Genomic DNA, 12,903 nt, shown 5'->3' on the forward strand with positions numbered 1-12,903 from the left:
CTGTCTCAGAACATGCAAATCAAGCAAGTTCCTCCAGCTGCAAATGCCTTTTTAATGAATATTATTTGTTGTGGCTTGGATTCACTTCAGCATGCTTCCAATAATGAGCTTCAGTCTAAAAGACAAATTCAGTGGAGATGCTGGGGATTGAACCCAGGACCTCATACATGCGAAGCATGCGCTCTACCACTGAGCTACATCCCCAACTTGCTGTAGGTTGTTGGCAATGTGCCCATGGGACAAGCCAAAGCTTTAAACTTACAGCTAGGGCAGAGTTAAAAATCTGCATAGTCAGCATTTTAAACATAGTAAGCTGGAACATCATATATGATGGGGCATGCAAAAGCTACCAGCAAAGTGACATTGGGCAGAATCTTCCAAGAAAGAAGGCACGGACAGGAGTCGAACCCATGATGTTCGGTTTACGAGACCGACACCTTACCACTTGGCCACCATGTCTGCCAGTCAACCCACCTAGTCCCATGGCTCTATGCCTCAACTGGTCACCTAACAATTCTTGGCTGACTCAATGAATAAAATTCTTGCTAAATGCTCAGTTTGACCTTTTAGCAAACGTTGGTGTGACCTCTGCTTCAGTACAAGAATTTGCATGTACTCCCATCCTGGGCACCTTGCAACACATGTGGCAGAACTTGTCTAGAACTAAATGTCTGGTTTGTGTTTCTCTGAAGTTGCAAACAAATACTCTAATAGGTCAGACAATTAAGAAAAATTCCTGATCCTCGTAGTCTGAAGTTGCAAAAACAGCCCAGCAGCTTATAACATGGAGATGCAGGGGACTGAACCCTGGACCTCATACATGCAAAGCATACGCTCTACCACTGAGCTACATCCCCAACTTGCTGTAAGTTGTTGGCAATGTGCCCATGGGACAAGCCAAAGCTTTAAACTTACAGTGAGGGCAGAGTTAAAATCCTGCATAGTCAGCATTTTAACATAGTAAGCTGGAAAATCATATATGATGGGGCATGCAAAAGCTACCAGCAAAGTGACATTGGGCAGAATCTTCCAAGAAAGAAGGCACGGACGGGGGTCGAACCCATGATCTTCGGTTTACGAGACCGACGCCTTACCACTTGGCCACCATACCAGCTCATCAACTGTGCTAGTCCCATGACTCTATGTCTCAACCGGTCTCCTGACAATTCTTGGCTGACTCAATGAATAAAATTCTTGCTAAATGCTCAGTTTGACCTTTTAGCAAACGTTGGTGTGACCTCTGCTTCAGTACAAGAATTTGCATGTACTCCCATCCTGGGCACCTTGCAACACATGTGGCAGAACTTGTCTAGAACTAAATGTCTGGTTTGTGTTTTTCTGAAGTTGCAAAGAAATACTCTAATAGGTCAGACAATGGAGAAAAATTCCTGATCCTCGTAGTCTGAAGTTGCAAAAAACAGCCCAGCAGCTTATAACATGGAGATGCAGGGGATTGAACCCTGGACCTCATACATGCAAAGCATGCGCTCTACCACTGAGCTACATCCCCAACTTGCTGTAGGTTGTTGGCAAAGTGCCCATGGGACAAGCCAAAGCTTTAAACTAACACCTAGGGCAGAGTTAAAATCCTGCATAGTCAGCATTTTAAACATAGTAAGCTGGAACATCATATATGATGGGGCATGGAAAAGCTACCAGCAAAGTGACATTGGGCAGAATCTTCCATGAAAGAAGGCACGGACAGGGGTCGAAGCCATGATCTTCGGTTTACGAGACCGACGCCTTACCACTTGGCCACCATGCCAGCTCATCAACTGTGCTAGTCCCATGACTCTATGCCTGAACCAGTCTCCTGACAATTCGTGGCTGACTCAATGAATAAAATTCTTGCTAAATGCTCAGTTTGAACTTTTAGCAAACGTTGGTGTGACCTCTGCTTCAGTACAAGAATGTGCATGTACTCCCATCCTGGGCACCTTGCAACACATGTGTCAGAATTTGTCTAGAACTAAATGTCTGGTTTGTGTTTCTCTGAAGTTGCAAAGAAATACTCTAATAGGTCAGACAATGGAGAAAAATTCCTGATCCTCGTAGTCTGAAGTTGCAAAAAACAGCCTAGCAGGTTATAACATGGAGATGCAGGGGATTGAACCCTGGACCTTTGTTGGGTAAGAGTTGGGTAAACAGCTGATCATTCACTACCTTCACTGCAATGAAAGCTTTATAAGGATTTTAAATCTGTGCATGTGAAACAGAAAAAAATACTTTGCCTTTTAAACCTCCTGCAAAACGGCTGTTGTGTCAGAAATGACACGATTCGAACAAGTCACCCTATTTGAGGTCATCATATATGTGTACGTGTGGGCTCGAATCTAAACCTAAGCAAATAAGGTCTAAGAGCTCTAGTCAGTTTATGGCCCAACATCAAAACCCCAGAAATCTTCCTCAACTGGCATGACGATGTACAGCAAGACAACAGCTTCTATCCCCAACTTTCAGGCAGAGCAACACAGTCCAGTAGTTCAGCCCATTTGAGAACAGTGTTGTTGGAAGTGATGAAGCACACGTACATTTTCTACCAGTGCGGTTTCTGTCTCTACCTGTGATGTGGTTACCGTACTGGAACACCTGGAGACTGGAACACACTGTCCTCACTACCTTGTCTAGAAAAATGCGCTGAGATAGAAAGAGCGAAGAGAAAGAAGAGCTGCAGAGAGTTTGTTGAGTAGAAATGACCTTATGCCATACGGGGTCATCCTCTGGACAACTGTTCTCTCGGACACTCCGAACGACTGCGCTCTGTTTCCAGTGGTGTGGCCCAAAAGGAGGTGAGCCTCGATTCTGTTCGGAGGGCAAATGTAGGATGGACGTCCAGCGTCGGCTTTGTGAGCTGAACTACACCATCCATTATTCCCTCCAGACCAAATAGGAGGTAGTCGTTTCGCGTGACTCTGAAAGATCCTCCGCTAATGATCTTTAATTGTCTGCAGTGGCTCGTCAAAAACGGCATCAGTAACTCAGGACTGCTTCGAATGAAGGAACATCCACAACTCGCAGCTTGTCGCTGGTATTATCCGCCAAAGGGATGTTCGACTGATGCCACTCTACAGTGACATGCGGCGAGTGCTACGCTGTGGGCTCTTGCTGAATGAAGCTAGGACAGCAACTGATGTTTCTTCATTAGTGACAGTTTTCATGCGTCCACATTTTGGCAAATCCAACACTGAACCAGTTTCACGAAACTTGGCAAGCAGTTTGCTAACTGTGGGAGATGGGTGGTCTCGTAGGGTGTCTTGCATTGAAATCTGCTGCAATGACCCGGGTACTGTGTTCACCAGACATCAACACAATTTCTATCCGCTCCTCACGTGTTAACCTCTGCGACATGTCAATGGCTGTAAACAAAGAGAAGCTTGTAAATAACTCATGAAAGAATAAAGTTACGTTAAAACCAAGCACACCATTGTTTTTCTTGTGAAATTCTCGATACGTTTGATGTGTCACATGACCCTCTTCCCATTGAAAAAACTAAAGTTGGATCCAAAATGGCCAACTTCAAAATGGCCGCCATTGCCACCACCCATCTCAAATGACTCGTATGCCCCCTCTCATATACCAATGTGCCACAAACACGAAGTTAATATCACCAACCATTCCCATTTTATTTAGGTGTATCCATATAAATGGCCCACCCTGTAGAAGTCCACTTAACACTGAATAAGGGTGAAGGGGAAGGAGCTTAAAAGTATCAGCTATATCGTCCTTAGCCAACAGTGCGCCAAGACCCGTCACCTAATGAACCTAATAGCATCATCCACAGAAGCATAGAACAAGGAAAAGGTTTGAGCAGAATACAGTCATTAACACAAGCAACACAATCAGAATGAGGCGAGAACCAAACGGTTCTTCCATGAATATCTGCAAGTAGCCACGCCTAAGGAAGGAACCTGAAAAGGAGCAAACGGAGGGGACTTAAAAGGGCCAATCAAATGACCTTTATTCACCTCATGGTCGATGAGTGCAGTAACAACGTGAGGTTTAGAGAAAGCAGACTGAAGGTTCCTAGAGACATAGGAAGAGGACAGAGGGTACAGGACCCCGACCCAAAAGCCCAGAGAAAGCCCTGTGAGTGAATAATCAACAAAACAATGATCAGGGTGCACAGAAAGAAAAGAGGAAAGGACAGGAACGGCCACAGGGGTGGAAGACACACAGACTTGAGGAGGGGTCGTTAAAATGATTACACAGAGGATGACCCCCGTGGGAAAGGTATGCCGCCTGTCCAGAGAAGCGCTCACAGATTCAGCACCAGGGGGAGCGCCCGGGACGCCACCAAGGCAAACCGGAACAGGTGAGCACTCAATGACAGCCAAAATGGCGGACAAACAGCTCCGTGTCCACAACAGACCAATCCAGACGAGAGTTAAACAGTGCAATAAAAGACGCTGACTTTGCAGAGAACAACTTATGATACTCATAACCTTGAATGATGTCAGATCTCAACCGAAAGGAAACCGCCACAGTGGTGGGAGGAACAAAAGGCCTATCCAAAGGCACTTGGTTCACGAGCACGGAGGGTGCAGGCCCAGAAGGTGCCCCAACAATGTCCAGAGCGAGAGGGCTACCCAGAGCATTAGACGTCAGGAGCCGCAGATCCTCGAGAGACAATACGGTGCACACCAGAACGCCACGAACAGCCAGAAGCTCCAAGATCTGATTCGCCGTCCACGCAGACCAGGGCGGGGCCTGGGCAAGCAGACGAGAACTTCGCCGGATGGACGGGGCAGGAGAAGGGTAAGCAAAATCTCCACCAGAGTCAAACCAGTCAAGACAAGGCAACCGCGTGCACAGAGAGACGTGACGTCACTTCTGAAAGCAAAAAAAAACATGTGATTAGTGAACTTTTTACAACGACTGATGATTGTCTGAAGAACAGTGATGCTGCATTGGAGTCACCTGAACTTTCTCTAGAGCTTTCATTTCTCTAATACTGACAGATGGTGGAATACAATAGACATCATTAGTGGTGAATGGAAATCCCTGCAAATACTCTGTTCAGACTTGGTCGACTTAGTGGACCTGTGGACTTAATGTTGTACAATATTAAGCAACAACAGCAGAGACGAGAAAAGACTTCAATAAGGACTGGAGCCGAGACAGCTTATGGACAAGCAGAGACATCATCATGAGGCCCGAATCCAACAGGACGCCCAAAAATTCCAGAGAAGTGGAACACACAAAACACTCCAACCAAAACATCCAATGCAGAGCCTCGGGAAGACAGGAAATCAAGCAACAGAAAATCGTCCAAAAGATGCAAAGCAAATGTCAGGCTGACAGCAAAACAGAACCGAGAAGAGTACTTAACACCGGCTCAAAAGGTCTTTGAAGGAAGAACTTTGCTGTGCTTTGCGGGACGAAGGCACCGATGGCACATAGACTTGGGGAGAGGTTGTTAAAATGATCACACAGAGGAATACCCCTGTAGGAAAGGTACGCCGCCTGTCCAGATATGTGCTTACAGATTCAGCACCAGGGAGAGCGCCCGGGACAACACCAAGGCAAACCGTGGGGCAAAGGGCAGGCACCTGGCTGTGAGACCCACACATGGAACAAGAAATGGCGGGCCAACAGCTCCGTGTACACAACAGACCGATCCAGACGATTTAAACGAGTTAAACGACGAGTTAAACAGTGCAATTAAAGACGCTGACTTTGCGGAAAACGACGTTTGATACTCATAACCTTGATCTCAACCGGGAGCAAACCACCGCAGCGGCGGGAGGGACAAAAGCCAATGCTGCTGATGCTGCATTGGAGTCTCTTGATAGAACTTTCACTAGAGCTTTCATTTCTCTAATACTGACAGATGGTGGAATACAATAGACATCATTACTGGAAGGGTTTCCCTAATGTGTGAGATCATATGGTGAATGGAAATCCATGCAAATACTCTAATCAGAACATGCTGAAGAAACGTGGACTTAGTGTTCTGCTGTCTCTCAGTGGTGGTAGCCACCTGAGTCAGCTGCAGTGTTGAGGCTCCATCATACCAACAGACAGAGATAGAAAAGTAAAAGAAAGAAATGTGGGGTTAGATGGACTATATTGGACCTTCTTATCTACACAGAATTCTCTAATACCAAAAATAAACTTACAGAAATGAATAATAATTTAATAAATTAACAGGAGAGTGTGGTGAAGGCCAGTGAGTCTACCAGAGTCGGATTGAACTGACTGATTGAGGCTCCATAACGCACACACATCATACATAAGAGGGAAAAAATGTGGGGTTAGATTGACTGTATTAGGTCTTCTCATATACACAGAGTTCTCTAATACTGAGAAAACACAGATACTAAAATTAATCGTTTACTTACAAGAGGGTGTGGTGGAGGCCAGTCAGTCCAGCAGAGTCGATGCACTGCTGGACTGACTGGATTAAGCTAGTCGATGTGGAAATGGACATCACAGCTGCCTGTCCTAGAACTCCAGTATGGAGGCTCCATCAGAGAGAAAAGGGAAAAACAGAAATGTGGGGTTAGACGTACTGTATTTGGCCTTTTACTCTACAAACAGTTCTTTAATACTGACAATAAACAGATACAGAAATGGACCATTTACTAACAGGAAGGTGGGGTGGAGGCCAGGTCGTCCAGTAAAGCCGATGCACTACTGGACTGACTGGCCTCAGTTAACAGCTGGTGGAATAAGTGGTGGTCCCTAAACCTTCCTGTAGCCTGGATCAGTGTCAGCTGCAGTCCTGAGGCTCCATCACACCGATGTACAGAGATAGAAAAGTAAAATAAAAAATTGTGGGGTCAGGTGGACTGTATTTAACCTTCTCTTCTAAACAGAGTGCTCTAATACCAAAAATGAACTTACAGAAATGAATCAGTTACTTACAGGAGGATGTGGTGAAGGCCAGTCAGTCTAGCAGAGTCGGATTGAACTGACTGACTGAGGCTCCATAATGCAGACACACATCATACAGAGGAAGGAAACAGAAATGTGGGGTTAGATGGACTGTATTTGATCTTCTCATCTACACAGAGTTCTGACAATACTGACAATAAACAGATACTGAAATTAATCGTTTACTTACAAGAGGGTGTGGTGAAAGCCAGTCAGTCCAGCAGAGTCGATGCACTGCTGGACTGACTGGTTTGAGCTAATCGATGTGGAATAAAATGGACATCACAGCTGCCTGTCCCAGAACTCCAGTATGGAGGCTCCATCAGAGAGAAAAGGGAAAAACAGAAATGTGGGGTCAGACGTACTGTATTTGGCCTTTTACTCTACAAACAGTTCTTTAATACTGACAATAAACAGAAATGAACTTTTTACTTACGGGAAGGTGGAGTGGAGGCCAGTTCGTCCAGTAAAGCTGATGCGCTACTGGACTGACTGGCCTCAATTAACAGGTGGTGAAATAAGTGGTGGTCCGAAAACCTTCCTGTAGCCTGGATCAGTGTCAACTGCAGTCCTGAGGCTCCATCACACCGATGTAGAGATAGAAAAGTAAAAGACAGAAATGTGGGGTTAGATGGACTGTATTTAACCTTTTGATCTACACAGAATTCTCTAATACCAAAAATAAACTTACAGAAACTGTTTATTTACTTACGGGAGGGATTGGTGGAGGCCAGTCAGTCCAGCAGAGTCAGACTGAACTGACTTATTGAGGCTCCATAAAGCAGACACACATCATAAAGAGGAGGGAAACAGAGATATAGGGTTAGATGGGCTGTAATAGATCGCATAATTTAGACACAGTTCTCTTATACTGACAATAAACAGATACTACAATGGATTGTTTACTTACGGGTGGGTGGGGTGGAGGCCAGTCAGTCCAGCAGAGTCAATGCACTACTGGACTTACTGGCCTGAGCTAACAGATGATGGAATAAGTGGTGATTCCAAAACCTTCCTGTAATCTTGACCAGAGTCATCTGCAGTGTTGAGGCTCCATCACACCGATGTACAGAGACAGAAAATTAAAAGAAAAAAATGTGGGGTTAGATGTACTGTATTTGACCTTCTCATCTACACAGAGTTCTCTAATGCTGACGATAAACAGATAAAGAAATTAACCGTTTACTTACGGGAGGGTGTTGTGAAGGCCATTCATTCCTGGACTGACTGATTGAGGCTCCATAACGCAGACGCACGTCATATAGAGAAAGGAAACAGAAAAGTGGGGTCAGAGGGACTGAAATTAACAGTCTACAGACACAGACATCTAATCCTGACAAATAAATAGAACAAATATACATGGAAATGAATTAAATAAATGACTCACAGTATTGTTTGGGGGGATGTGCTGGACCCCAGTCAGTCTAGTAGAGTCAGGGCACCTGCAAAGAAACAGAAAAAGAGTGGAGAGGCACTGCAAAAGTTTTAAAACACAAAATGGACAAATTCAACTACAAATAACACTGAATTACAGAAAATTAATAGAAAAGATCCTCACCTTATTTAATAAAAGCACAAACACAACCTATATTACAACATACTAGAGAATTTATTAATTAATAAATATACTTATATTAATTAAACATTAATAATAAACATACAAAAAAATCCTCAGATATTTTAAAATTAATATATTAAAACTATATTAAATAGGGGGAAGTCTTAGAGTGGGGGTTAAATGAGCTGTAAATGAATTTGAAATAATTAATAGAAGTATAATAGAATTAATAGGGAAGGTAGCGAGGGGTTAAAGAAAATAAAAGAAAATGATGACTTATTCCAAAGCCTCCAGGCTGTCCAGGAGCTGGTTGACGTGGCTCCCGACTAACTCCCACACGGCTGCGGCCACAGATACAGGGTCCTCGTACACAGACTCCTCCAGAGCAAAGATGGCCCCCAGGAAGCGCATCAGTGCGTTCTGAAAGCAATCAGAAGAAGAGGCTGTTGTCAAAGGAGGCAAACAAAACCCTTAAATCTACACCATGTCTGCTCTGAATGTCTGGAGGAGAAGCTGTGAGGTTCTCTCTTCTGTTTTGTGAAGGATTCTGAGGGTTACCTGGACCAGGAGCTGGTACTGCTGAGCCCCGGCACTGCTCTGCTCGCTGGTAGCAGAGAAAGAGGATATCACGGCCATGAGATGATCCAGAAATCCCCCAGCCGTCTGCAACAGTGTGAGAAGTGGTACAGATGTGAGAAAGGCTGCTTAGTTCTGTGTAGGCTCTAATATCTAGAACACAACACACGCAAGAACTGAAAACGTCTCTTACCGGACAGATCGGAGGTCTCCCTCCAGCCTGAAGACCAAGGATCACCACCTCATAGACGATGTCTATGAAGTTGAAGTGCTGAATCTGAGAGTAGGAGGAAACACCAGGGTCAGAAGAACCATCCATTTTTCTACGAGGTACAAAGGTTTTCACTCAAGCCTGGTTAATGAAACTCACCCCAATCTGCGCCAGCTCCTCTTCAATTCCTTGATGGCAAGAAGGATCCTGAGCCAACGCAAGCAGTCGGTCGTACGCCAGCAGGAAGACGACCAGATTCTGCAGGATGAACAGAGAGATGTTTAAAATCACATTCATTCATTTTCATCACAGTGTTTTAAGTATTTCAGGGGTTTTAGATCGTGGTCATGTGGTTACCCTGTCGTTGAGATCGGCCAGGTCACTGAGAACTGCCTTGCCGGCCTCACAGACGTACTCTCTGCGCTCCGCGTCGCTCAGCAGGAACTACAGGAATGAAGAACGGGATGTTAGAGAAGGAAGAACACAAGACACAACTGAAGACCTTGAGATGTGAAAAAGTACTTTCATGGGTTGCCACTTACAGTGAAGGCCAGACGCAGGGCATTCAGCTTCAGGGGGAAGTTCCTGATCCCCTGAATGGTTGAGAAGGCGCTGTGGAAAAGGAGGAAATCTCCCATTTTAGAATCAACACAAACACCTCAATTCTGTTTACAGTGTACAGAACTTAAGCGGCCGTGACACTTACTGCAAAGCGGGCACCTCCCTCGCTGCAGCGCTGCCTCCAGTCGCCTGTAAGACCAAATATTCCACTTTAATTAATGCTGAACAGAATTGGAAACGGTACGACGACGTCTCATAACACTAGTGTGATTAGTTTTACCTCAGGAGCTGGTCCGGGCTGAGGCCAGTCAGAAGCGCTGGACTCCTGCTGAGGCTCTGGCTGGCAGGTGGTGTCCTCAGGCCATGAGTTGGCAAAGGAGGTCCACCCGTCATCGCCGATGACCAGGTCCTGATACGTGTGGAGCACCTGTAAAACAAACAACACACACTCTATACATCACATCTCACGCTGGGGAGAAGTGTAGTGTGTTGGCTTTCTGAGGTACGTTCTACAAGAACATGCAGATCAGTTCTGACTAGAACGTGCTAAAGTTACCTGAACGCCTCCAGATGTTTTGGGGGTGGAGCGCTTGGTGAAGCGGCCGGACGCTACACGGTGCAGGTGACCTTCGATGCGCTACAAAGACACAAGGCATTACCATGTGAGTCAAAGGCCATGAGGAAGCTAGACTTAGGAGAACGTGGCTGAGACGTCTTACCTCAGCAAAGGTCACCTGTGCTGCCGATGCGAACCAGATGGGGGCCTGTAAGAGAGAGGTTAGAGGGTTCATATGAATCACGTGAAGAATAATTAATTACATATAAAAATAATAGAGTAACAGAAACAACTGGAAGTGGAAGAGTTTATCTACCTCCTCAGAAGGTAGAAGAAGGTTGAAGAAGTCGTTGGTGAGGATCCACCACGACTGGGTCACGTCCCCCCGCATCAGGAGCACGTGGTGTCGGCGCACACAGATCTTCTGCAGAATAAAAAAACACACACAAGTAAGACGCAAAGCTCCAGATACGAGTAACTATACCAAAGGAGTCCTCACCTGCTGGTGTGGGTTGAGCCACAGTCTGTAGGAGAAGTGCTAACTCTACCACATAGGAACCATACAGACACGAGTAACCGTACCAAATGGGGGTTCTTCCCCACAGGAGGAAGTGCATACCTGGTTGTCCCGGATGTACCACCGCCGGTAGGAGAACCTAAGGGTCCAGATGGAACTGAGCACATCCTTGGGGCAATGATCCAGGATCAGCTGCTCCAGAAAGCGCCTGGGACACTGCAATGAGACACGGCAGAAAGACTGCAATGAGCTGCATCCTATTAAATCATCTCTGCAGTATAAAGTATCTAGAACCTCCCAAATTCCAGTTAAAGCAACTGCATCATTTCTCTTACCCGGTACGGAATCACAGATCCAAACGGAGGGCTGAGGGTAAGCTGTCCGTCCTCTGCAGTGATGACCAGATGAATCGCTGGGTCTGAAAAAGAGAAACAGTGAAGACACCCCTCCTATCTTGAATACAGGACAGTGTGAGTCACATCCTCCATCTTGTAAACCTAGCTAACCTAGATAAGTACCCTAGCTAACTTAGCTAGCTAGCTTCAGACAGACCTCTGTTTCGCTGCTTAGCTTCTCCAACACTCAAATACACAAACACAGCTAGTGAGCACATTTTTACATGAGTCTATCTTTCGGCTTTAACGCTTTAAAGAGCTCTAGCTACCTTCTGCTGCGGTCTGGACAGCGGCATCGACGGTCCTCGGTGTCCGCTGTCGATCTCGGGACCTGCGGGCAGAGAGGACATAATAAGCTCCGGCAGTGGCAGCTGCGACCCCAGCTGCGAACAGGAGGGGGCGCAAACGGAGCTCCACCGCCGGGGGGCGAAGAGCGAAGACGCCGCGCATCGTGGAAACAGCTGAAGTCGCTCTTCTAGAAGGAGGTGGAGGGTCCTCGTTGAAGGAGGTGGAGGGGTCCTCGTCGAAGGAGGTGGAGGGGTCCTCGTTAAAGGAGGTGGAGGGGTCCTCGTTGAAGCAGGTGGAGGGGTCCTCGTTAAAGGAGGTGGAGGGGTCCTCGTTGAAGCAGGTGGAGGGGTCCTCGTCGAAGGAGGTGGAGGGTCCTCGTCGAAGCAGGTGGAGGGTCCTCGTTGAAGCAGGTGGAGGGGTCCTCGTCGAAGTTGTTGAGGTGGTTCTAGAGGAAGAAGAAGGAGTGGAGCTCGTCCAAAATGCAGCTGTTGTAGAGATGTAGTTGCTGCAGAAGAAGCAGGAGTTGGTCTCGTCGAAAAAGCTGAAAAGTTCTCAGAGGAGCAGAAAGAGCAGCTGAGCGCTGTGGGGGTCGGTAAACGACTGAGGCTCAACGTTCGTTCTACCGTTCTAGATTGTGACCTGGGTTCCACCTACGTTCTCTTACAGTTTAAAGGGAAACATGTTCAGTGTCTCCATGGCGACAGAGAGCGAAAATAACAGGGTTATCTAGAAAGGAGTTCAGGGACTAGTGAGGTTCTCCATTTACACTGAGGACTGAGTTCCCCACCCTCAGGTTCTGCACACAGTAGCGCTAAGAACCACGTTTGTCCCCCAGAAGTAGCTAGAAGTACCTCTATATCTGTTCTAGACATTGTTCTAGACTCTGAACACACAAAATCCACCTAGATATAAAGTTACCATTTGATCATGATCTCCAGAAGCTTTACAATCAGCCATAACATTAAAACCACTGAAATCAATAACGTTGATCATCTGCTTTTACAGTGGCGCCTTTCAAAAGGTTCAACAATGGACTAAAGTATTGGGACACCTGCTCGTTCAGCGTTAATTTCTGAAATCTAGGGTATTAAAATAGGTTTTCCTGCTTCTGTTGGAGTAACTGTCTCTTTCTACTAGATGTTGAAAATTGCTTTGAGGATTTGATTGCATTCAGCGATAAGAGTCACTGTTAGTGAGGGCAGGATGTTGGAGCATCACCAGCCCACAGTGTTGTACTCGTCTTCAGATCCTGCTGTTCTGATAGAATAAAAAAGTCACAGAAAAAACTTTACTTTTATTCAAATTTATGCAAATGATGGTGTTTTTTATGTTTAAAAATCACAATATATCACCTTGCTCACAGTA

At 45.9% G+C, this 12,903-nt stretch overlaps 4 non-coding genes across 4 annotated transcripts; all 4 read right to left on the reverse strand.

Moving 5' to 3' along the window:
* Window positions 1–132: 132 nt before the first annotated feature.
* Window positions 133–204, reverse strand: trnaa-cgc (transfer RNA alanine (anticodon CGC)). The gene has a single exon. It is a non-coding gene; the product is annotated as a tRNA-Ala (tRNA).
* Window positions 205–1,039: 835 nt separating this feature from the next.
* trnat-cgu (transfer RNA threonine (anticodon CGU)) lies at window positions 1,040–1,111 on the reverse strand. Its single transcript has one exon. It is a non-coding gene; the product is annotated as a tRNA-Thr (tRNA).
* A 327-nt stretch (window positions 1,112–1,438) lies between these two features.
* Window positions 1,439–1,510, reverse strand: trnaa-ugc (transfer RNA alanine (anticodon UGC)). The gene has a single exon. It is a non-coding gene; the product is annotated as a tRNA-Ala (tRNA).
* A 183-nt stretch (window positions 1,511–1,693) lies between these two features.
* Window positions 1,694–1,765, reverse strand: trnat-cgu (transfer RNA threonine (anticodon CGU)). The gene has a single exon. It is a non-coding gene; the product is annotated as a tRNA-Thr (tRNA).
* Between the last annotated feature and the right edge of the window lie 11,138 nt (window positions 1,766–12,903).

Source organism: Salminus brasiliensis, chromosome 6 (genome assembly GCF_030463535.1).
Source record: "Salminus brasiliensis chromosome 6, fSalBra1.hap2, whole genome shotgun sequence".
NCBI lineage: Eukaryota > Metazoa > Chordata > Actinopteri > Characiformes > Bryconidae > Salminus > Salminus brasiliensis.